At 42.0% G+C, this 27,438-nt stretch overlaps 1 protein-coding gene across 3 annotated transcripts in view; it reads right to left on the minus strand.

Annotated features, from left to right (window-relative positions):
- LOC126253672 (protein SDA1 homolog) overlaps window positions 1–27,438 on the minus strand; it is a 208,504-nt gene that overhangs the window by 137,047 nt on the left and 44,019 nt on the right. The gene's annotated exons all lie outside the window — the stretch shown is intronic.

Raw genomic sequence — 27,438 nt, forward strand, 5'->3', positions numbered from 1 at the left:
GACAAAGTGGAATCACACCAGCTTGAGTCTCAAACAACAGTAGACCTTTTGGTTCATGGGCATGCCACATATCCTAAGTAGCCTGTGTTAACCCACAGGAAGACAACACACTTCATTCGCTCTGTTCGGTATGACCCAACTAACAGTGCCAGTAAAACAAATCACCTAAGACAAAACCAACCAGTATTTAAGTACTACAGAATATTCCTTATAACGCAATGTCTTCTTGCCTGAAATATAAGTTTGTTTTTTAATGTAGTTTATTATGTCTATATCAAAATATAGTAAGTATTTGTATATTTCTGTTTCACAGTAAGTGCATGAGTTCATGGCAACAGTCACACAGGTTGTTATGCCATCTTGGGCAATGGCCAGTGCCAGACCAAGATATTGATTGGGTTGTCAAAAACTGCACCGCATGTTATCATGTCATGAACATGTAGAAAGCTTGTAATGAAACATTATTATGAGTTTGAATTCTGTAGTTGTACATTCTTGCTGACTTTATCAATCATGAGTGTCCTCTCTTGTTGTGCATTGCTAATATGTAATAGAACGCAATAAAATCTGTCTCAATGATAAAGTATAGCTGGAATTTAAATTGAGAGAAATATATATTTTACCCAAAAACCTTCAAAAAATAGTCCAACATTACTTTCACGATAATTCCCAACATGGTCACTCGTACGAATGACAGTTGTCATAAACGAAATAAGTGGTCTACTTGGATACTTTGAATGGTGTACATAAATGATTTTAGGATTGTTTTATTAAATCTATAATAAATTTAACACAAGTTTACAGTATAATATATTCTAACATTTGAAACCATTTGTGCAAGAATTTAATAACCTAAATTTTCAAAATAACAAATTCACATCCGTTTCCCATGTCCACATTGAGGTGTGTGTAACAATGCAAATACTTATCAAAAGAACATGAAAATGTTTATTTCAAAGCAAGGGCCTAACGAATAAGCACATACAAACAGTAATTCATGCAATAAAGTACAAACAGAATTGAAATGAGGAACATATTACCTGAAAACAGTTTACACATACGTATTTCAGACGATCCACACATGTCCACTTGTTGCATACAGTACAACCTCTATGGGTTGCTCTATTTCAAGCTCTTCCACATACAACACCCTCCACATGATCCACTTAATCTTTCTGGCTGTTTTACAATTTCGTGAGCTCCTAACAGTAACTTAACCCATCTTCAAATTTCACATGGAAGTCTTTCAATGAAGGAACATAGATCTATTTGAGGCTTTATAGTTCTCAGTTGATTTTTTTCTATAAGATCAATCCTCTTTACAGTGAGTTTTGAAGACATGTAGTGATATTTACAGATGCATAAAGCACTTAAAGCTGAAATGTTCAAAATATTGTAAAACAGTAACATGGGCCAACTTCTTGTACTACATGACACATTGTTTTTCTGATGTTGCTGATTTGAAAGATTGTCTCCTACTTCTGACATGTTACAGAAGGTAATCTTTTCATGTTTCTTTCGTTCTTGAGTTGAATGGTCTACAGCATCATCAAGATGCATGCTTGACAGCACCAACACTGTCCTATTTTTCTTTGGACAGTATGACAGCAATGTACAATCTTCTTGAAACCCAAAGACAGATGATTTTGGGTATCTATCTTTTTTATTTAGTGCAAATTCTTTTGGCATTTCTCTTTTGTTTTTTCATACTGTTCTGACATATGTCAGTTTCTTGGACTGGAGTCCCTTGACTAAAGACAAACTGGTAAACTAGCTGTCACCAGTAATATTTCTGACGAAATAAATCTCGGGTAAACAGCCTGGTATGAGTGTGCATAGGACACAATATTTCAGTAATCGACAACGTTGCCATCATCAGGTGCGCTGATGTACTGACCGGCGGTGGGTCGGCGCCATGTATATATAGGACAATCCCCCTCCCGCTCCTTCCTCAGGTGCTTCCTATGAGTCAGTGCGGTCCGTGGCCCGCGCGCGGTCCAGGTGCAGCGTCCGTTCTCCCGCTGTCTGGGCACTGCGTCCTAGGTCTTCTCGTTCAGGAGGCTCTGCCGGCACCACTCTCGTTATTCTTCCCTCCTCCCCCGAAGTCGGTACACTCTGGAAAATATCCTTCCTCTTCTTAATCCGGGTGATCGTGGGTTTCCACGCCTTGCTAAGGATGTAACCACTGTCACGATTTAGTTGTGGCTCCCTTACTCTGATCTCTATGGCTGCTTTGATGACACAGTCCCAGTATTTGGAAGTCTGTGTCAGGGCTTTGGTTTGGTCATAATCCATGCTGTGGAGTTCCGACAAGCAATGCTCAGCAATTGCCGACTTACTGGGCTGTTGCAGTCTTGTGTGCCATTGATGTTCTCGGCATCGGTCCTCAATGGTACGAATGGTCTGCCCTATATACACTACCACACTGGCAAGGTATCTAATAAACCCCTTAATTACGTAGACCAAGGTTGTCCTTGGCACCACCAAGAAGGCTCTTGGTTTTGCTTGGAGGACGGAAGATGGTTTTCACTTGGTGTTTACGTAAAATGCGTCCAATTTTTCCGGATAAGGCACCACAAAATGGAATAATAGCCAAGGCTGCCTCCTCCTGAGGTTCATCCTCAGTTTCCTTCCTTGTAACCGTTCCTTCGAAACACGGTCTACAGATGGTCCAATTCTCGTTGGAGACTTTCCCTGTTGGAGATGGTGTGAGCTCTGTGTACAAGAGATTTGAGCACACCATTCTTTTGTGCCGGGTGGTGGCAGTTATCCGCATGTAGGTACAAATCGGTGTGCGTCTTCTTCCTATACACACTGTAGCCCAAAGTGCTGTCAACTCGTCTTCTAATCAAAACATCTAGGAAAGGGGGCATCCCATCTGTTTCAATCTCCATGGTGAACTTAATATTCTCGTGTCTGGAGTTGAGATGTGTGAGGAAGTCTGCCAGTTTCTCTCTTCCATGTGGCCAGATAACGAAGGTACCATCCACAAATCTAAAGAAACAGGTGGGTTTTAGATGTGCTGATTCAAGAGCTTCTTCCTCGAAATGTTCCATGTACATATTTGTGACAATGGGTGAGAGTGGGCTCCCCATGGCTACTCCTTCTGTCTGCTCATAGTATTCACCGTCAAATAAGAAGTAAGTTGATGTCAGAACATCTCTGAAAAGGTTGGTGGTCTCTTCGTCAAATTTCTGGCTGATGAGTTCCAAGGATTCTTGTAACGGAACTTTAGTAAATAGAGATACCACGTCGAAGCCCACCAGTATGTCAGATTCCTTAAGCGCAAGGTTGTTGATGCGTCCCATAAAATCCACGGAGTTGTGGATCTGGTGTGTACATCTCCCAACGTAAGGGCTAAGCAGTTGTTTGAGGTGCTTGTCAAAAAGGTACGTTGGGGCACCAACATTGCAGACAATGGGACATAACGGAATCGATTCTTTGTGCACCTTTTGCAGTCCGTAAAGTCTAGGAGGAACAGCAGCCCTTGGGCATAGCTTCTTGGTAATCTCGTCAGGGAAGCCGGAATCCTTGAGAAACGCCAGAGTCTTCCTCTCGACCCTCTTAGTAGGATCGGTGTCAATCTCGCGGTATGCGCTGTCACCAAGTAGGCCCCGCATCTTCTCAGCATAATCCTGTCGGGATAGGATAACTGTTGCGTTGCCCTTGTGAGGTGTGGACAAGGAAGCTAAGAACACTGAGTTTACAAAAATAGTCAACCTTCAGCTGATGGATGTGGGGCAACCAAGTAAGCTTGTTGTCAAAAAGAAGACCCACGAAACAGAAGTGGGAGGCTACGGTCAGAGCTTGGGCATCAGGGTAGAGCTCCGGTTAAGATGGACTGTAGTAAGGTGACAGAAAAGCACCATCCTCGACTTAAGGGAAGAGAATTGAAAACCATGTAGAAGCAGGCCAGATGGCACCCTGGAGCCCTCATTCAGCAGAAGCCACCGAGTGGCCGCTAGCCCAAAACAGAAAACATCCACATACAGGGCATAGGTGATCAATGGTTCAGAACAGGAATCAGCCACATATAGAGGAGGGGTGACCAACGGTTCAGCAGAGGTCGCAAATCCATTAATAGCAATTAGAAAAAGGTGGAGACTTAACATGAAGCCCTGTCGAATGCCATTCTCCTGGGTCCAGCGAAAGCTGAGAACAGTGCCGACCCGGACCCTGAATGATCAGTGGGACAGGAACTGACGAATAAAATTTGGGAGAGGATGTCAATAACTCCACTCATGGAGTGTAAGGAGATTGTGATGGCACCAGTCTGTGTTGCAGGCCTTATGAAGATTGAAGAAAACTGCAACAACATGGTGGTGCTGAGAAGAGGCCTGCCGAACTGCAGTTTCCAATTGAAGCAGATGATCAATCGAGACCGCTCCTCCCGAAAGCCACACTAGTAAGGAGATAAACGGTCCCAAGAAGCCATTTGGGCATGAGGCACCATTCATTCTAGTAACTTATAAGGGACATTTGTCAGGCTGATGGGCCGGTAATTATCACGGGATGACAGATCACTGCCAGCTTAAGGACAGAAACCAAAATACTGCTCTCCATTGAGAGGGGATGCTTTGGAGCCAAATACAGTTAAACACCTGGAGGAGATATTGTCGTTGTCGAGGATTGAGATGTTGAAGCAACTGGTTATGGATGGAGTCCAGACCAGAAGCCAAATCATCAGAAGAAGTGAGGGCCAGAAGGATTCCAACTGGCATGGGGTAAAACAGAAGTGAGAAGCTTCAGCCAGCTGTTTCCGGAAGAAGAAGGCAGCTGGATAAGAGGCTGATGCCGATGTCATCGTAAAATGGATCATGACGTGTTCCACGAGAACTGATGGATCTGCACAAAGGCTACTTGGAAGGGCAGGGCTCAGAATGGAAGACTGCTACTGACTGCCTTGGAAGGTGCTGAGTGTAGCCCACACCTGTGATGAAGGAACAGAAGAACCTAGAGAAAAGACTAAGAGTTCTCAACACACACATTTCCTCTGTTTGATTAAGTAACAGGCTTTGGTGCGAAGACATTTAAAGATAATATGACTGGCAGAGGAGGGGTGCCACTTAAGATGTTGCAAGGTGCAACAATGATCATGGATAGTGGTGGAAAATGCTGCGCTCCGCCACAGAACTGGCCAACAGTGAACAGGAGCCATGAAGTGGGGAAACAGGAAAGCCAGCAGCGCAGATTGTCATATCAGGCAGATCACAGATGACTTCATCAATACAACTTGACAAAGTTGGTGGAAACACAACCTAGAGGTATACAGAGGCCAGTCAGCATGATGGAAAGCCCAGCGGGGATACCTGGTAACCGGGAGACAAGAAGGGAACAAGAGAATTAACTAAAAGTGGTCATCATCACATTGGTCATCATGTGGTGACCAGTGTAAGGAACAAGGAAGGGGACGGGAAGAGAGCAAATTATCAATGGCAGAGAAAGTGCCATATGAAGCACTAAAATGAGTAAGGAAAGCATCATTAAGAAGGCACAGGTCATGGTCTGCAAGAAATTGGTCAATGAGGAACCCCCGATTACATAAGCACTATCCACAAAGGGTGGTGGGCATTAAAATCTCCAAGTAGGAGGAAGGGAGGCGTGAGATGCTGAAGGAGGACAGTTAGGGCAGCAGATGTAGGTGGCCTGTTAGGAGGAAGATAAGAGATTGCAAACCAAGATGGCAGAGTCCAAGAGTCCAAGTGGACCCAAACGGTAACTGCCCAATATGGTACGAAGTCTCACCCATGTAAAAATAATACCCGTAAGAACCAATGTGCAGACCCCACCAGAAGCCTCAAAGTGTCGGTTAGACCGTCAGTGAGAGAGTACTTCGATTTCCTGCTGCTAATAAGGCGAGTACACCGTTCGCTTGTTACACATTTTTACGAGCTTCAAACAGGTACAACTTATTTCAGTTATCTGGGTAGTTACTATTTTATTTTTGTAATTTCTTGCGTGTTTGAGTGCCTACTAGACACAACCTTTTATTTTAATAACAGTGTAGTGTACAGTATCGCCGTTGCTATCGACCCTCGTATCGTACAGGCTTTTGTTTGTTTGGTTAGAACAGCTCAGTGTCGGTTAGACCGTCAGTGAGAGAGCACTTCGATTTCCTGCTGCTAATAAGGCGAGTACACCGTTCGCTTGTTACACATTTTTACGAGCTTCAAACAGGTACAACTTATTTCAGTTATCTGGGTAGTTACTATTTTATTTTTGTAATTTCTTGCGTGTTTGAGTGCCTACTAGACACAACCTTTTATTTTAATAACAGTGTAGTGTACAGTATCGCCGTTGCTATCGACCCTCGTATCGTACAGGCTTTTGTTTGGTTAGAACAGCTCAGTGTCGGTTAGACCGTCAGTGAGAGAGCACTTCGATTTCCTGCTGCTAATAAGGCGAGTACACCGTTCGCTTGTTACACATTTTTACGAGCTTCAAACAGGTACAACTTATTTCAGTTATCTGGGTAGTTACTATTTTATTTTTGTAATTTCTTGCGTGTTTGAGTGCCTACTAGACACAACCTTTTATTTTAATAACAGTGTAGTGTACAGTATCGCCGTTGCTATCGACCCTCGTATCGTACAGGCTTTTGTTTGGTTAGAACAGCTCAGTGTCGGTTAGACCGTCAGTGAGAGAGCACTTCGATTTCCTGCTGCTAATAAGGCGAGTACACCGTTCGCTTGTAGGGTAAACATAGTCATGTGTAGGGACTGTGGTTGTTGTGAGCGGACGCAAGGAGAATTGGCCACTCTTCGGGGGCAGGTGGAGGCTTTGTCTGTTAGGCTCATCGAGCTCGAGGCGCAGGCGTCGGCTCGTAGTGGCGTTGGGGCAACTGTGGTGAGACCTATGCCTACTTCGGTGGCCTTGGAATCGCATGGAACCCCTGATGTCGCTGCGTCTTCCGGCAGTGAGCATCTTACCGGTCAGCCATCACTCCAGGGTGAATGGCGGACAGTGGTGGGCTCGCGCGTGCCTGGCCGAAAGGCGAAGGTGGGATCTGGCCGCGTGGCAGCTGCCTTACCCCTTTCCAACAGGTACGGGGTACTTCCTAGTGGTGATGACATCGTTTCCGAGCCACCACAGGATGCCTCGCCTGTTGGGCCAGTGGCCGATTCTCCGGCAAAGTCCCGACAGTCACAGAGGGCGGGCCTATTAGTTATAGGGAGCTCCAACGTTAGGCGGGTTATGGAGCCCCTCAGGAAAATAGCGGGTAGGTCGGGGAAGAATGCCAGTGTGCACTCGGTGTGCTTGCCGGGGGGTCTCGTCCGTAATGTGGAGGAGGCCCTTCCGGCAGCTATTGAACGCACTGGGTGTGACCGGCTGCAGATAGTAGCACATGTCGGAACGAATGACGCCTGCCGCTTGGGTTCTGAGGCCATCCTTGGTTCCTTCCGGCGGCTGGCTGATTTGGTGAAGACAACCAGCATCGCACGCGGAGTGCAAGCTGAGCTTAATATCTGCAGCATAGTGCCCAGAGTCGATCGCGGTCCTCTGGTTTGGAGCCGTGTGGAGGGTCTAAACCAGAGGCTCAGACGACTCTGCGACTATAATGGTTGCAAATTCATCGACCTCCGTTATTGGGTGGAGAACTGTAGGGCCCCCCTAGACAGGTCAGGCGTGCACTACACACCGGAAGCAGCTACTAGGGTAGCAGAGTACGTGTGGCGTGCACACGGGGGTTTTTTAGGTTAGAGGGACCCCCCCTTGGGCGAAACGATAAAATACCTGACGGCTTACCAGAGAGGACATCATCATCGTTGATAAAGAACGTCCGTCCTCAGAGACCAAAAACAGGAAAAGTCAACGTAATATTGGTAAACTGCAGGAGTATCCAGGGCAAGGTTCCTGAATTAGTATCTCTTATTGAAGGAAATAGTGCGCATATAGTATTAGGAACGGAAAGTTGGTTAAAACCGGAAGTGAACAGTAACGAAATCCTAGACACAGAATGGAATATCTACCGCAAGGATAGGATAAACGCCAATGGTGGAGGAGTATTTATAGCAGTAAAGAATTCAATAATATCCAGTGAAGTTATTAGCGAATGCGAATGTGAAATAATCTGGGTTAAGTTAAGTATCAAAGGTGGGTCAGATATGATAGTCGGATGCTTCTATAGACCACCTGAATCAGCAACCGTAGTAGTTGAGCGCCTCAGAGAGAACCTGCAGAACGTCGTGAAGAAGTTTCGTGATCATACTATTGTAATAGGGGGAGACTTCAATCTACCAGGTATAGAATGGGATAGTCACACAATCAGAACTGGAGCCAGGGACAGAGACTCTTGTGACATTATCTTGACTGCCTTGTCCGAGAATTACTTCGAGCAGATAGTTAGAGAACCAACTCGTGAAGCTAACGTTTTAGACCTCATAGCAACAAATAGACCGGAACTTTTCGACTCCGTGAATGTAGAAGAGGGTATCAGTGATCATAAGTCAGTGGTTGCATCAATGACTACAAGTGTAATAAGAAATGCCAAGAAAGGAAGGAAAATATATTTGCTTAACAAGAGTGATAGGGCACAAATCGCAGAATATCTGAGTGACCACCATCAAACGTTCATTTCTGAGGAAGAGGATGTGGAACAAAAATGGAAAAAATTCAGAAACATCGTCCAGTACGCCTTAGATAAGTTCGTACCGACTAAGGTCCAAAGCGAGGGGAAAGATCCACCGTGGTATAACAATCATGTACGAAAGGTACTACGGAAACAAAGAAAGCTTCATCATAGGTTTAAGAGTAGTCGAATCATAGCTGATAAGGAAAAGCTGAACGAAGCGAAAAAGAGCGTAAAGAGAGCAATGAGAGAAGCATTCAACGAATTCGAACATAAAACATTGGCAAACAATCTAAACAAGAACCCTAAAAAGTTTTGGTCATATGTAAAATCGGTAAGCGGATCTAAATCCCCTATTCAGTCACTCGTTGACCACGATGGCACCGAAACAGAGGACGACCGAAGAAAGGCAGAAATACTGAATTCAGTGTTCCGAAACTGTTTCACTGCGGAAAATCGTAACACGGTCCCTGACTTCAGCCGTCGCACGGACGCCAAAATGGAAAATATTGAAATAAACGATATCGGAATTGAAAAACAACTGCTATCACTTAGTAGCGGAAAAGCATCCGGACCAGACGAGATACCCGTAAGATTCTACAGTGATTATGCTAAAGAACTTGCCCCCTTTCTATCAGCAATTTATCGTAGATCTCTGAAAGAACGTAAAGTACCTAGCGACTGGAAGAAAGCGCAGGTCGTTCCCATTTTCAAGAAGGGGCATAAATCAGATGCGAATAATTATAGGCCTATTTCGCTTACGTCAATCTGTTGTAGAATAATGGAACATGTTTTATGTTCTCGTATTATGACGTTCTTAGATAATACAAATCTCCTTCATCATAACCAACATGGATTCCGCAAACAGAGATCATGTGAAACTCAGCTCGCCCTATTTGTCCAAGAAATTCACAGTGCCGTAGACACTGGCGAGCAGATTGATGCCGTATTCCTGGACTTCAGGAAGGCATTTGATACGGTTCCGCACTTACGTTTAGTGAAAAAAATACGAGCTTACGGAATATCGGACCAGGTTTGTGATTGGATTCAGGATTTCCTAGAAGAAAGAACACAACATGTCATTCTTAACGGTTCAAAATCTGCAGATGTAGAGGTAATTTCGGGAGTACCGCAAGGAAGCGTGATAGGACCTTTATTGTTTACAATATACATAAATGACTTAGTTGACAACATCGGTAGCTCCGTGAGGCTATTTGCAGATGACACGGTTGTCTACAAGAAAGTAGCAACATCAGAAGACTCGTACGTACTCCAGGAAGACCTGCAGAGGATTAATGAATGGTGCGACAGCTGGCAGCTTTCCCTAAACGTAGATAAATGTAATATAATGCGCATACATAGGGGCAGAAATCCATTCCAGTACGATTATGCCATAGGTGGTAAATCATTGGAAGCGGTAACGACCGTAAAATACTTAGGAGTTACTATCCGGAGCGATCTGAAGTGGAATGATCACATAAAACAAATAGTGGGAAAAGCAGGCGCCAGGTTGAGATTCATAGGAAGAATTCTAAGAAAATGTGACTCATCGACGAAAGAAGTAGCTTACAAAACGCTTGTTCGTCCGATTCTTGAGTATTGCTCATCAGTATGGGACCCTTACCAGGTTGGATTAATAGAAGAGATAGACATGATCCAGCGAAAAGCAGCGCGATTCGTCATGGGGACATTTAGTCAGCGCGAGAGCGTTACGGAGATGCTGAACAAGCTCCAATGGCGGACACTTCAAGAAAGGCGTTACGCAATACGGAGAGGTTTATTATCGAAATTACGAGAGAGCACATTCCGGGAAGAGATGGGCAACATATTACTACCGCCCACATATATCTCGCGTAATGATCACAACGAAAAGATCCGAGAAATTAGAGCAAATACGGAGACTTACAAGCAGTCGTTCTTCCCACGCACAATTCGTGAATGGAACAGGGAAGGGGGGATCAGATAGTGGTACAATAAGTACCCTCCGCCACACACCGTAAGGTGGCTCGCGGAGTATAGATGTAGATGTAGATGTAGAAAGGGCCAACCAGGCTTCCAATTTGGTACGAAGTGGGACCCATGTAATAACAATACCACATAAGGACCATTGTGCGGACCCCACCAGAAGACCTCAAAGGGCTGACCCGGTTCCGATAGAAAGCACAGAAACCATGAAGAATCGACAACTAAGCATCAGTAAAATGACATTCCTGAAGGATGACATCAGCTACCGCGTAAAAGGCAATAAGAGATTGCAACTCTGGTAGGTGACAGTAGGATCCATTACAGTTCCACTGAATAATCACGGAGAGGGTATCCAAATAAGAGGTGAACGGGCTGGAGCTAATCAAGCCTTTGGTCACCATCCATCACCAATGACAACGGGATGACATCCGTAAATAAGACATCAGACTCAGGTTGTGAGGAGGGAAATTGCACCTCCGAGGGCACGGGGAGGGGGGGGGGGCAGTGGGGGGAGGGGGAGGGGTTCTTGTCATGGCACTTATGTTTCTTCTTCTTCTGTTCCATAGGTTGAGGAGGGATGGGCGTTACATCTACATCCATACTCCACAAGCCACCTAATGGTGTGTGGCTGAGGGTACCTTGAGTACCTCTATCGGTTCTCCCTTCTATTCCAGTCTCGTATTGTTCGTGGAAAGAAGGATTATCGGTATGCTTCTGTGTGGGCTCTTATCTCTCTGATTTTTTCCTCATGGTCTCTTCGCGAGATATACGTAGGACGGAGCAATACACTGCTTGACTCCTCAGTGAAGGTATGTTCTGGAAACTTCAACAAAAGCCCGTACCGAGCTACTGAGCGTCTCTCCTGCAGAGTCTTCCACTGGAGTTTATCTATTATCTCCGTAATGCTTTCGCAATTACTAAATGATCCTGTAATGAAGCGCACTGCTCTCCGGTGGATCTTCTCTATCTCTTCTATGAACCCTATCTGGTACGGATCCCACACTGCTGAGCAGTATTCAAGCAGTGGGCGAACAAGCGTACTGTATCCTACTTCCTTTGTTTTTGGATTGCATTTCCTTAGGATTCTTCCAATGAATCTCAGTCTGGCTTCTGCTTTGCCAACGATCAACTTTATATGATAATTCCATTTTAAATCACTCCTCATGCCTACTGCCAGATAATTCATGGAATTAACTGCTTCCAGTTGCTGAGCTGCTATATTGTAGCTAAATGATAAGGGATCTTTCTTTCTATGTATTCGCAGTACATTACACTTGTCTACATTGAGATTCAATTGCCATTCCCTGCACCATGCGTCAATTCGCTGCAGATCCTCCTGCATTTCAGTACAATTTTCCATTGTTACAACCTCTCGATATACCACAGCATCATCCACAAAAAGCCTCAGTGAACTTCCGATGTCATCCACAAGGTCATTTATGTATATTGTGAATAGCAACAGTCCTACGAAACTCCCCTGCGGCACACCTGAAGTCACTCTTAGTTCGGAAGACTTCTCTCCACTGAGAATGACATGCTGCATTCTGTTATCTAGGAACTCTTCAATCCAATCACACAATTGGTCTGATAGTCCATATGCTCTTACTTTGTTCATTAAATGACTGTGGGGAACTGTATCGAACGCCTTGTGGAAGTCAAGAAACACGACATCTACCTGGGAACCCGTGTCTATGGCCCTCTGAATCTCGTGGACGAATAGCGCAAGCTGGGTTTCACACGACCGTCTTTTTCGAAACCCATACTGATTCCTACAGAGTAGATTTCTAGTCTCCAGAAAAGTCATTATACTCGGACATAATACGTGTTCCAAAATTCGACAACTGATCGACGTTAGAGATATAGGTCTATAGTTCTGCACATCTGTTCGACGTCCCTTCTTGAAAACGGGGATGACCTGTGCCCTTTTCCAATCCTTTGGAACGCTAAGCTCTTCTAGAGACCTACTGTACACTGCTGCAAGAAGTGGGGCAAGTTCCTTCGCGTACTCTGTGTAAAATCGAACTGGTATCCTATCAGGTCCAGCGGCCTTTCCTCTTTTGAGCGATTTTAATTGTTTCTCTATCCCTCTGTCGTCTATTTCAATATCTACCACTTTATCATCTGTACGACAATCTAGAGAAGGAACTACAGTGCAGTCTTCCTCTGTGAAACAGCTTTGGGAAAAGACATTTAGTATTTCGGCCTTTAGTCTGTCATCCTCTGTTTCCGTACCATTCTGGTCACAGAGTGTCTGGACATTTTGTTTTGATCCACCTACTGCTTTGACATAAGACCAAAATTTCTTAGGATTTTCTGCCAAGTCAGTACATAGAACTTTACTTTCAAATTCATTGAACGCCTCTCGCATAGCCCTCCTCACACTACATTTCGCTTCGCGTAATTTTTGTTTGTCTGCAAGGCTTTGGCTATGTTTATGTTTGCTGTGAAGTTCCCTTTGCTTCCGCAGCAGTTTTCTAACTCAGTTGTTGTACCACGGTGGCTCTTTTCCATCTCTTATGATCTTGCTTGGTACATACTCATCTAATGCATATTGTACGAACTTTGTCCACTGATCCTCAACACTACCTGTACTTGAGACAAAACTTTTGTCTTGAGCCATCAGGTACTCTGAAATCTGCTTTTTGTCACTTTTGCTAAACAGAAAAATCTTCCTACCTTGTTTAATATTTCTATTTACAGCTGAAATCATCAATGCGGTAACCACTTTATGATCGCTGATTCCCTGTTCTGCGTTAACTGTTTCAAATAGTTCGGGTTTGTTTGTCACCAGAAGGTCTAGTATGTTATTGCCACGAGTCGGTTCTCTGTTTAACTGCTCAAGGTAGTTTTCAGACAAAGCACTCAAATAATTTCACTGGATTCTTTGTCCCTGCCACCCGTTATGAACGTTTGAGTCTCCCAGTCTATATCCGGCAAATTAAAATCTCTACCCAGAACTATAACATGGTGGGGAAATCTATTCGAAATATTTTCCAAATTATCCTTCAGGTGCTCAGCCACAACAGCTGCTGAACCAGGGGGCCTATAGAGACATCCAATTACCATGTCTGAGCCTGCTTTAACCATGACATTCACCCAAATTATTTCATATTTCGGATCTCCGTCAATTTCCTTCGATACTATAGCACTTCTTATTGCTATAAACACGCCTCCCCCTTCACTGTCCAGCCTGTCTCTGCAGTATACATTTCAATCTGAGTTTAGAATTTCATTACAGTTTACATCTGGTTTCAGCCAACTTTCTGTCCCTAGTACTATGTGGGCATTGTGACCGTTTATTAATGAGAGCAGTTCTGGGACCTTTCTACAGATGCTCCTGCAGTTTACTACTAGCACATTAATATTGTTATTCCCTGTTGCATTTTGCCTACTCCTACCTTGCCGCTTCTCAGGAGGCGTCTTGTCGGGCCTAGGGAGGGAATTCTCTAACCTAAAAGGTTAGAACAGGCTGAGGGAGAGCAGGCTTCTGCAAGATTTGGAACCGAAAGAGAGCGGGCAACCTTGGGGTACACACAGTGTGTGTCCCGCAGCCGAGTCATGGTAGCAGGCCTACAACTTGAGAGATGCCTGAGTGAGGGTTGAGTGGGCACTTCTCCAGCCAGGGAGGGGGAGCGGCACCTGGAGGGGAGGATGTGGGAACTGCAGGGAAGGGGGAGAGGAGACAGGGATGGGACTGGGGTAAGGAAGCGGGAGGAGGGGAAAGGACGTAACAGAGGCAAAAGTAGAAGTTATTGACACAAGGTGGAGCTGGGCATAGTTTTGACGAGCTTCAGTGTTTAATATAAGACAATCTAAGGACTTATACTTTTGTATCTTCTTTCCTTTCTTGTGAGCCAGCAATCTGGTGAGTGTGGCAAGTGACAATCATGACCATTTAAACCACGGGTGGCAGAACACAGAGACCCCCTCACTAAGTGGGCGTGTCCACAGTCACCACATAGAGGGTCCACCATACATCAGGAAGACGTGCTCAAATCACAAGCACCGAAAGCACCTCATGGGAGGTGTGTCACACAGTTTCATGCCATGCCGACAACACATAACTTGAACTTCTCTGTGAGGGTATCTTCCTCGGAATCCATAATAAAGGCACCAGTATGACTGTGATTGTCCTAACAACCTTTCTTCACATGTCAGACAAAATCTATGTCCCTTCACTCCAGATTAATCCAGAGTTATTCATCAGTTTGAAGGATGAGGTCCCAATGAAAAATGACTCGCTGGACCACATTCAGAGACTGATGACATGTGACTGACGCCGGGACATCACGAAGACAATCGCAGGCATGAAGAGCAGCAGACTTAATGGCAGAAGCAGTTTTGATCAACATGGAACTCAACCGCATTTTACTGAAACTCCACTTTGCCAAACTTGTCTTCAATATTTTCCACAAAAAACACCAGCTTTGTAGTGATGAGATGTGTCTTTGTCTGTCCTACTATACATCAGGTAATGGGGTCACAATCCATACCAAGTGGTCCAGCACTGGTTGCTTGGCCATCTCGGAAATCTTTGAAATGGTGGCCATATTTGTTCCAGGCCACTTGCGTTTTTTCGTATTTGCAAGCATCTATATTTTTTACAATTATTCAGTAGTGGATTGTCCTAAGCCTTACAGATAAAATGCATTTAGTTCGACACACTCTGGGCTACAAAATAACATCATTATCACTTATCTGAATGGATTCTTTAATATTTTTTAATAGTTCAAAGTTATCAGCCACAAATTAAAAAAACTCAAATTTTGAACAATAGTTTTCCAAAGAAAGATTAATTTCTCAGTTTTAATATTTTTCTGCTATTACACTGTATAGTATAGTTACTTTTTATAGAGTATCAATGGTGAGCAGCTTACACTTAAAAAATACACTATTTCTAAAAATGGACTTTTTAAAAAAATTTTCATTTTGTGGCCTGCTCATGGTCTTGTGGTAGCGTTCTCACTTCCATTGCACAGGGTACCGGGTTCGATTCCCATTGGGGTCAGGGATTTTTCCTGCCTCAAGATGACTGGGTGTTGTGTCGTCGTCGTCATCATAATCATTCATCCCTATTACAGGCAGAGGAAGTCAATGGAAAACCACCTCCACCTTGCCTGGTACAGTGGTGCAGGTCTCCTGCATCATCCCCTACACTCCTCGGAGTATGGGACCTCATCATCATCATCATCATCATCATCATCATCATCATGGCCAGCAATATCTTTGTTAGGAAATGAGGTAAAAATCTGAAAATTTCACAGTTAATAGATCTTTATGATATCAAACTTCAGTATAAATTTCAACTTTGAGATTCAATTGGAAGTTATGGATAAAAGATTACAAAAACGAGTCAAAAATACGTTTTTTAACATCTGTGGTATCTGGTAGGCTAATCAAATAAAGTATACCAATTGCATAATGTAACACACTATATTACACTAACTAATGATTATTTGATGAAATAACGCTCTGGTAATTGTTTCAGCAAGCTAACAATTGCATCTGCAAGTCTATACAAGTCTGATTGTTGTCTTCCCCCTGTACCAACAATTGTCTACTCTCACTTATTTAGCTAGAAGTTCTTGAAGTGTGCAGTTGAAAAATGGCATCTCAGGGTTCTGTTGGTGTTATTATTAATGAAGCATGTCATAAAAGTGTATGGACTGTATCCTAAAGACATTGCTTTAATCAAAGATTACAGTGAAGAAGAAAAAGAGTTGTTTTACTTATGAGTCAGCCCAGAGGTCAAATCAACATGCAAATACCATGAAATGAAATACTTAAAAAAACTTCATCACCGTTTTGGTCAATCTTTCATAGACCATTTTGAGAAACCTATAACAAAAGGTATGAGAGAAATAACATCTGACCATTATTTTAAAAATAAAAGCCCTTTTGTCAATCTCATACCGGGAAAATCATTGTGTCCAACATGTTATTCTAAGATATTTGTAATTCACAAGAGAAAGATACAGAATTTTGTGACTTATCAGCAACCATTAAAAAAGTAGATACAGCTTGTGAAATCCTGGGTATATTGTCTGGTAGTAAAATTAGAAAACTAAGTCAAGATAAAAGACCAAGTGCCTTGAATACAAAAACTGAGAAAGTGGCAGCTACAGTCAAAAAGAATTTGGAAGTTTCATTTCAAAATAAAATTTGTACTAAAACAGATGGAAGTTCTAAAACTTCACCAACCGAATATGATGATTTCATAGAAAAACTAAAAACTAAATGCAGTACTTCAAACACAGAGGATAAAATTAAGATTATCTGTTTACTGTCGAATTCTTGGAGTCGAGCAAAAGTTTGATGAATTTACTGTGTCAGAACGTCTTGTTAAGTTAACAAGGTGATTAGTAAACGAACAGGGAATTTTACTAGCAATACAAAAGAAAAGTGCATCTAATTTGGTAGATGAAAACACAATCAATAAAGCTATTAAGTATTATGATGATGACAATAACAGCTGTTTGATGTCTGACAAAAAAGACTGTGTTTCTGTGAAAGAAAATGGTTCTAAGATTCAAAGACAAAAAAGGTTAATATTGTGTAATTTAAATGAACTATTCACTGAATTTAAAAAAGAAAATCCTGACATTAAAATTGAAAGATCAAAGTTTTGCTAGTTGAGACCAAGATGGTGTATTGTTGCAAGGGCATCTGGCACCCATAATGTTTGTGTTTGTTTGTATCATCAGATGTAAAGTTGATGATAGATGAGGCCAACCTTAGAGTTGACTATAAAGACCTTTTGGAAGTTATGGTATGCAATATTGACATTTACAATTGTATGATCAAGGGAAAATTTGAAGACTGTCCAGGCAAACAAGCCTTACTTGACATGTTTGAAGAATCTAAAGAAGACAACTGATGCCTGACAATATAAAATACAAACAATGGGTGAGACAAGACAGAACTGAAAAGGTGACACTCATAAAATCACGAGAAGAGTTTTCTGAAGTGTTGGTGGCTAACCTTGAAAATCTGAAAATGCATCATTTTATTCCAAATAATCAAAGTAAATTTTTGAAAGGCAAAAAGCAAACCTTGTCAGCCGATGGATGCTTAATTCTTGCTGACTTTTCGGAAAATTATTCCTTTGTTGTTCAAGATGAAATACGAGGGCACCACTGGGTAAACAGAAAGATCAGAATTCATCCATTTGTATTATATTATAAAGATGAAGATAAACTAATAAGCCACAGCTTTTGTGTCATAAATGACTACCTTGAACACAACACTACAGCAGTGCCCATTTTTCAACTAAAATTGACAAACTACATTAAACAGCATCACCCTTCCATAAAAAAACTGATTTACTTTTCAGATGGGGCAGCAAGTCAATATAAAAACAAAAAAGAAATTTACATCTTCTTTCATAAAGAAGATTTTGAGTTTGATGTAGAATTGCACTTTTTCGCTTCATGACATGGGAAGAATGCTTGTGACGGTGTTGGGGATACAACAAAGCGAGCTATCACAAAAGCAAGTTTGCAGCAGACCGATGACAATCATATCATAACACCTCAAGAAGTGTTTGACTTCTGTAAAAAACGTATCAAAGGAATTACCTATGTTTTTGTACAATGTGAGGAAATACAAGAAGTCTATGACAGTGTCTTGAAGGAAAGGTACAACACTTGTCAGAAGATTAAAGGCACTCGATCTTTTCATTGTTTTGTACCCCATTCACACAACTTACTGAAGTGTAAGATCACATTAACTTCGCCTGATAGTGAACTTTATCAGTGTGGAAAACTTATGTAACTGGTTCTTCAAATTACAGACATAGTGGCTTGTGTTTACGATGAACAGTGGTGGATTGGCGAAGTTGATAATATTGACTATCAAAACCAAGATGTACATGTTGTATTTTATCACCCTCCAGGACCAAGGACATCTTTTAAAAAATTGAGAAGAATCAAGTTTGGAGGCCACTTAAAAATGTACTAAGGAAACTGTCTGCCATGGAATTTACGACTGTGACTGGGACAACTTCCTAACACCCAAAGTGAGTGAAAAAATTTCTCAAATGTTCAATGAGCGATGTACTAAAAACAAATAACAAGCGAATAATATAGTGTAATTAGTAGGCTTATTTTCAATAAAAAAGTAAGTAATCATAGATATGATTAAATTATATGCTGTAACTGATATATTTTATTCCACAAGCCTAGATATCATAGATGTTAAAAAATTTATTTTTTACTCGTGTTTGCAATTTTTTTTCCATAACTTCCAATTGAATCTCAAAGTTGAAATTTATACTGAAGTTTGATATCATAAAGGTCTATTAACAGTGAAATTTTCTGATTTTTATCTGGTCCGCCAACAAGGAATTGCAGGCCACAAAATGGAAAAATTAAAGAAATCAATTTTTTAAAAAAATAGTGTATTTTTTAAGTGTAAGCTGCTCACTATTGATACTCTATAAAAAGTAACTACACTATACAGTGTAATAGCAGAAAAATATTAAAGCTGAGAAATTAATCTTTCTTTGGAAAACTGCTGTTCAAAATTTGAGTTTTTTTTTAATTTGTGGCTGAACTTTGAAATATTAAAAATATATTAAAGAATGCATTTAGCTAAGTGATAATGATGTTAATTTGTAGCCCAGAGTGTGTTGAACTAAATGCATTTTATCTGAAAGGCTTAGGACAATCCCCTACTGAATAATTGTAAAAAATGTAGATGCTTGCAAATATGAAAAAATGCATGAGGCCTGGAACAAATATGGCCGCCATTTCAAAATAATAAACAATAACTTTTTTTAAAAAAATATTTTTGTGACTACTAAACATTGGGGAATTCACCCAGCAAATATAAAATTTTTCTGAGATGGTCAAGCAACCAGTGCTGGACCATTTGGTATGGATTGACCCAATGGGGAAAGTGTTTCATACCATGTTGGCGACTCTGGACCTCTTCTCAGTGTGTGGCCAGGAAAGTAAGGCCACAGATTCATAGGAAGCAGCATTCAACAATCCATTGCCACTCTAAGAAATGGCCATAGAAGAGTGGCCAGATTTTTGAAGCTCGATATGCTTCATGTGCAAAGCATCTGCCCTAATACCACCCACTCTGGTCAGGGGCTGTTCCCATGGGTGCGACCCAGCCAAAGCTGGGCCATTGAGCAAGGCTGCTGTTATTGGGAGTTCCGATGCTCCGGAATGACAAGCAACCACTCCAATGCATACATGGGGAGGTAACAGCTCAGGTGTCAGAAGTGTGATCCCTGTTTCGTCAGGGAGCTCAGCCAGATGGGTACATAACACCCTCACCACATGGACTGGTTACATTTGCTGGTGACATAGTGGGGCAGAAGGGGGCTACAGAGGTAAATGAAGAGGAGAAGGAAGGGAGGAGAGGAAGCCATGTTGTACCGCTAGGGAGGAAGTTCTTCCCCAAATAACTTACACTATAGACAGAAAATTTAGAAGTGGAGGACAAATCCCAAAGGGGGAACAAAAACACCAAACACGATGAAAGAGAAAAGGCAAGGGATACACAACCACAGGGAATACAAGAAACCATGTGGATAGCCAGATCAACATAAGTAAGAACACTAAGAGAGAGGGAGGAGGGGGCAGCAGGGAAAGAGCGAGGATAGGAGGGAGAGTCATACAGAAGAAAACTCAGCCCAGGTAGGAAGAATGGGCTGCAACATCTCGGGGCCCTGTGGCTGCCACGCACGAACTCACAAAAGAACCATGAGCCCCCAGTGGTGCCTATCAAGTAAAAGTCTACTAAAGCATGCTTAAGTTAGCACTGGTGAACAGAAGCAGTGTGTGTACACCGACAAGAGAAAAAGCATTCCCGGATGTTTCCTGGTTAAAAATACACATTTTCTTGGGCAAAAATAGATGTTTTCCTGTGTGAAAATATACTTTCTCTATGTTAAGTGACAAAATACTTTTACTTGGTGCCGCAAAACTTTTCTGCCCTTTGAACGGTGAAGTTTTCTTCCACTAGCATAGAAATTCCCTGTCACTTGAGAAAATGATACTCAGAAGAAAATAAATAAATAAATAAATGAATAAATTTAGGAAAAATATTTGCTGCATGGCAACATGTACACTGCATATTTTTGTATTACAAAAGTACAAAAACGAATTCCACTAAATACAGCAAGGCAGCTTCTGAACCACTGAAATCAACAGTGCGATGCACTTTTGTCAGCCAATCACAACTAATGTCACATGATCTAGTCACCCAGTGACAGCAGACACTCAGAGCCTAGAGCATGTGATGCAGTCAGCCAATAGAAACATCACTGTTAAGTAACACAAACACACACAGAAGAAAGATAAATGCTTCACGTACACTGATAAGCAGAACATTATAATCATCTACTTCATAGATTCCCCCCCCCCCCATGAACCATGGACCTTGCCGTTGGTGGGGAGGCTTGCGTGCCTCAGCGATACAGATGGCCGTACCGTAGGTGCAACCACAACGGAGGGGTATCTGTTGAGAGGCCAGACAAACAAGTGGTTCCTGAAGAGGGGCAGCAGCCTTTTCAGTAGTTGCAGGGGAACAGTCTGGATGATTGACTGATCTGGCCTTGTAACATTAACCAAAACGGCCTTGCTGTGCTGGTACTGCGAACGGCTGAAAGCAAGGGGAAACTACAGCCGTAATTTTTCCCGAGGACATGCAGCTTTACTGTATGATTAAATGATGATGGCGTCCTCTTTGGTAAAATATTCCGGAGGTAAAATAGTCCCCCATTCGGATCTCCAGGCGGGGACTACTCAAGAGGACGTCGTTATCGGGAGAAAGAAAACTGGCATTCTACGGATCGGAGCGTGGAATGTCAGATCCCTTAATCGGGCAGGTAGGTTAGAAAATTTAAAAAGGGAAATGGATAGGTTAAAGTTAGATATAGTGGGAATTAGTGAAGTTCGGTGGCAGGAGGAACAAGACTTTTGGTCAGGTGATTACAGGGTTATAAATACAAAATCAAATAGGGGTAATGCAGGAGTAGGTTTAATAATGAATAAAAAAATAGGAATGCGGGTTAGCTACTATAAACAGCATAGTGAACGCATTATTGTGGCCAAGATAGACACAAAGCCCATGCCTACTACAGTAGTACAAGTTTAGAGGCCAACTAGCTCTGCAGATGATGAAGAAATTGATGAAATGTATGATGAGATAAAAGAAATTATTCAGGTAGTGAAGGGAGACGAAAATTTAATAGTCATGGGTGACTGGAATTCGTCAGTAGGAAAAGGGAGAGAAGGAAACATAGTAGGTGAATATGGATTGGGGGGAAGAAACGAAAGAGGAAGCCGGCTGGTAGAATTTTGCACAGAGCATAACTTAATCATAGCTAACACTTGGTTCAAGAATCATAAAAGAATGTTGTATACCTGGAAGAATCCTGCAGATACTAAAAGGTATCAGATAGATTATATAATGGTAAGAGAGAGATTTAGGAACCAGGTTTTAAATTGTAAGACATTTCCAGGGGCAGATGTGGATTCTGACCACAATCTATTGGTTATGAACTGCAGATTGAAACTGAAGAAACTGCAAAAAGGTGGGAATGTAAGGAGATGGGACCTGGACATACTGTTAAACCAGAGGTTGTACAGAGTTTCAGGGAGAGCATAAGAGAACAATTGACAGGAATTGGGGAAAGAAATACAGTAGAAGAAGAATGGTTTGCTTTGAGGGACGAAGTAGTGAAGGCAGAAGAGGATCAAGTGGGTAAAAAGACGAGGGCTAGTAGAACTCCTTGGGTAACAGAAGATATATTGAATTCAATTGATGAAAGGAGAAAATATAAAAATGCAGTAAATGAAGCAGCCAAAAAGGAATACAAATGTCTCAAAAATGAGATTAACAGGAAGTGCAAAATGGCTAAGCAGGGATGGCTAGAGGACAAATGTAAGGATGTAGAGGCTTATCTCACTAGGGGTAACATAGATACTGCCTACAGGAAAATTAAAGAGACCTTTGGAGAGAAGAGAACCACTTGTATGAATATCAAGAGCTCAGATGGCAACCCAGTTCTAAGCAAAGAATGGAAGGCAGAAAGGTGGAAGGAGTATATAGAGGGTTTATACAAGGGCGATGTACTCGCGGACAATTTTATGGAAATGGAAGAGGATGTAGATGAAGATGAAATGGGAGATAAGATACTGCGTGAAGAGTTTGACAGAGCACTGAAAGACCTGAGTCGAAACAAGGCCCCTGGAGTAGACAATGTTCCATTAGAACTACTGATGGCCTTGGGAGAGCCAGTAATGACAAAACTCTACCATCTGGTGAGCAAGATGTATGAGACAGGCGAAATACCATCAGACTTCAAGAAGAATATAATAATTCCAATCCCAAAGAAAGCAGGTGTTGACAGATGTGAAAATTACCGAACTATCAGTTCAATAAGTCACAGCTGCAAAATACTAACGCGAATTCTTTACAGACGAATGGAAAAACTGGTAGAAGCGGACCTCGGGGAAGATCAGTTTGGATTCCGTAGAAATGTTGGAACACATGAGGCAATACTAACCTTACGACTTATCTTAGAAGAAAGATTAAGAAAAGGCAAACCTACGTTTCTAGCATTTGTAGACTTAGAGAAAGCTTTTGACAACGTTAACTGGAATACTCTCTTTCAAATTCTGAAGGTGGCAGGGGTAAAATACAGGGAGCGAAAGGCTATTTACAATTTGTACAGAAACCAGATGGCAGTTATAAGATTCGAGGGGCATGAAAGGGAAGCAGTGGTTGGGAAAGGAGTGAGACAGGGTTGTAGCCTCTCCCCGATGTTATTCAATCTGTATATTGAGCAAGCAGTAAAGGAAACAAAAGAAAAATTCGGAGTAGGTATTAAAATTCATGGAGAAGAAGTAAAAACTTTGAGGTTCGCCGATGACATTGTAATTCTGTCAGAGACAGCAAAGGACTTGGAAGAGCAGTTGAACGGAATGGACAGTGTCTTGAAAGGAGGATATAAGATGAACATCAACAAAAGCAAAACGAGGATAATGGAATGTAGTCAAATTAAATCGGGTGATGCTGAGGGGATTAGATTAGGAAATGAGACACTTAAAGTAGTAAAGGAGTTTTGCTATTTAGGGAGCAAAATAACTGATGATGGTCGAAGTAGAGAGGATATAAAATGTAGACTGGCAATGGCAAGGAAATCGTTTCTGAAGAAGAGAAATTTGTTAACATCGAGTATAGATTTAAGTGTCAGGAAGTCGTTTCTGAAAGTATTTGTATGGAGTGTAGCCATGTATGGAAGTGAAACATGGATGATAACCAGTTTGGATTCGAAATGTGGTGCTACAGAAGAATGTTGAAGATAAGGTGGGTAGATCACGTAACTAATGAGGAGGTATTGAATAGGACTGGGGAGAAGAGAAGTTTGTGGCACAACTTGACTAGAAGAAGGGTAGGACATGTTTTGAGGCATCGAGGAATCACAAATTTAGCATTGGAGGGCAGCGTGGAGGGTAAAAATCGTAGAGGGAGACCAAGAGATCAATACACTAAGCAGATTCAGAAGGATGTAGGTTGCAGTAGGTACTGGGAGATGAAGAAGCTTGCACAGGATAGAGTAGCATGGAGAGCTGCATCAAACCAGTCTCAGGACTGAAGACCACAACAACAACAACAACACCTCATAGATGGTACGTCCACCTTTGATACAGATAACAGTGGCAAAGTGTCGTGGTATAGAAGTAATGAGGCCTTGACAAGTTGCTGGAGGGAGCTGGCACCACATCTGCACATACAAGTCACCTAATTCCGTTAATTCCAGGGGGGGGGGGGGGGTGTAATCAGCTCTAATGCCACATTTAGTCACATCCCAGATGTGTTTGCTTGGGTTCAGATCATTGAGTTGGGGGGCCAGCACATCAATTGGAGCTCACCACTGTTTTCCTCAAACCACTCCCTCACATTCCTGGCCTTGTGACAGGGTGCATCATCTTGTTGGAAACTGCCACTGCCATCAGGAAACATGATCATGATGAAGGGTTGTACGTGGTCTGCAACCAGTGTACATTATCCTTGGCCATCATAGTGCCTTGCACAAGATCCACTGGTCCAATAAATGCTCACGTTAATGTTCCCCAAAGCCGCCACCAGCTGTCTCTGTCCCACAGTACAGGTGTCAAGGAGCTGTTCACCTGGAAGACAATGGCATGTTGAAGAAGGTATTGGGATTCACCAGACCATGCAACACTCTGCCATGCCCGTTGCAGCCATAGTTGTCGATGTTGTGGTGTTAACATTAGCAGAAGCGTGAGTTGCTGGCTGTGGAAGTGCACTGTTAGGAGCATTTGGCGCATTGTATGTTCAGACTTACTTGTACTCTGATCAGCATTAAAGTCTGACATTAGTTCCGCCACAATTCACCGTGTGTCCTGTTTTACCAGTCTGACCAGCCTATGATATCCGACATCTGAATGAGGAGTGACTGCCCAACCCCACGACATCTGGATGAGGTTTCACATTGCTTTTGTCACTTGTTGAAGACATTCATCACAGCACTCCTCGAATACCCATCAAGTCATGCAATTTCCAAAATGCTCCTATCGCCTCCAGTCCATCACCCTCATCACCTTCCGTTAAACACAGATAGATCCCAAGTCTTCCCAAATCTACATACAGATAGCACGCTCATTGATACTACATGCACCACCGTGTGTCTGACTAGCAGTCATTTCTTGCCAGGTGATGCTGCTATTACCTGGACAGGTTCATATCAATAGTAGATCGGTGGTCATAATTGGCTGATCAGTGTACATACAGTACACTTTTCCACATAATACTGATGTTTTTTATCATGTGCTACACTTCAAGGTATATGAAACACAGACATGCCAATAAAATTTTAAATAATGACATACATGGTTGGTCTTTTGGGTCCGAAACTTTTCTATGTGGCAGGTCCTCGAAGTGTTAAGTTCTGAATGAGAGTCAGACACTCCACAAACCATCGCACATTCTCGGTAATTCATCTTACATAAAAGAAAATGTACTTTGAAAGTAATGCTTCTCAAACCACTATTCACAATATCTTCCCACGACCTGTTAAGCGCCCCACACGCACGTGACAGATCGCAGCAATCTGTTGAATGTGATGTCGGCTGTAATCAGTCACTTGCCTTGACACCCTGCACACATGTGATTTGCCAAGCAATTTCAATCAGTATTATGAATGTTACTGTGTTGAGAAGTTTTGCAATGGAAAATCAGCTGCTATGTTTAGCAGCAGTTGCAACTGATATTTGTATCCCAAGGAATACTCGCAACACATAAAGGTAAAATAAATGAGAACTATAATTTATTAAACATGTTTTGAAAAGCTTTTCTTGGGAACTGTAGGTTACTTCGCAGAATATAGGTATTAAGTTTTTCACTGTCGCCAAATGAGTTGTGTACATTTTCTCAGTGTGCCAATATAATTCTTATTATGTTTATTAGCCCTCAATTTCTTTTTCATTCATTGGTCTTACAATTTAGCCAATGGCCTTTCTGCAGAGGTAACATTGTTTCTCACTGTCTGGGTCTGCCATGGGATGTTGGCAAGCAAGATGCACTCAGCCCTTGTGAGGCCAAATGAGGAGCTATCTGATTGAGCAGTAGCAGCTCCTGTCATGAAAGCTAGTAACAACCGAGATAGCAATGTGTTGAGCACATGACAGTCCAGATCCACATCGTTTGGATGGAGTTAAGTGTTTGCTCAACGTGTCTATACAGATGTTGTCAATAGCAGCACTACTGATTACCATAACTCTTGTAATAAATTGTATGAAGGGGAGTTAGATCATATGAAATGACAAGGGATCTGAGTACAACAGTACAACAGATTAGCCCTGAACATTTAAATTAAAATGTTCTCTTAACATTACAGTAGGTATGTATGTCACCCTGTTTAGAAGTTAAACTTTAATTAAGCATATAATTATTTAACAAATAACTCAAAATCATAACAGGGAGCCCACTGGATCGCAACTATGAACTTCCCATCAATTCTACTTCCACAGCACAAGCTTCAAAATGCTAATCACTGCAAAAACTGGAGAATATAGTTGGTTTTACTTCTTGATATAAATGACAACTCTGGCTTCCACTTCACTTCTAAGAGCAGTTAATTGTTCTTGCATAATTATAAATTCGTAAATTTCTTACTCAATGCAGTTAAAGCATAAAAGAAAACTGCCCAACCGTGCTTAATAAATGGAGAGAAGAGTTATGCCACATTGCCACACACTGCTGTTACCAGCCATGCAGCCATATTGTGTGTGCAAATTACACGTGATCCATCGGATTGCCTGGGATTTCCATGTGACCAGTGATCAATCACTGCAATTTGCCCAAATATGTGCGAACTATGAAGCAAATGGTCGCCCAGGTGCTGTCACTGTGACTGGTCACTCATGAGTCGGAGGCCTTTAAAAATATAAGCAGTTGTGACGTCATGCTCATCAAAACAGTTTATTGTTACGAAGTATTGCATAGGCTTTGTCTAAAGCCTCTGACACATTTTTCTGGTGGAGATGCTTGTGCATGCACTGGGTTTTGTTGTTGAAAATGGCGCATTTCCATTGCAACTAAAGCTTTATTTTGGTATCAATCTCTCATTTATGTTTTACTGCTGTAGTAGTAGGTGAAAGTAAAATTATATATTAGAATATCAGTTCTTACCTGTCAAAATTAATATCAGTTCTTACCTGACAAAATTTTAACAATTTAACTGAAAACTAAAACAATTACAAACTTCTGGAATTCTAAAAAATTCCCAGGTTTTTTCCAGATTTCCCAGGGCATATTCACACTTAGTAGCTTCTGAGCTCATACCATAAATGACAGGATGTCTGGATTACAAGAGTTGGATAATACACTGGATGGCAATCTATTCCAAGGTCTTCTCA

Source organism: Schistocerca nitens, chromosome 1 (genome assembly GCF_023898315.1).
Source record: "Schistocerca nitens isolate TAMUIC-IGC-003100 chromosome 1, iqSchNite1.1, whole genome shotgun sequence".
In the NCBI taxonomy this organism is placed as follows: domain Eukaryota; kingdom Metazoa; phylum Arthropoda; class Insecta; order Orthoptera; family Acrididae; genus Schistocerca; species Schistocerca nitens.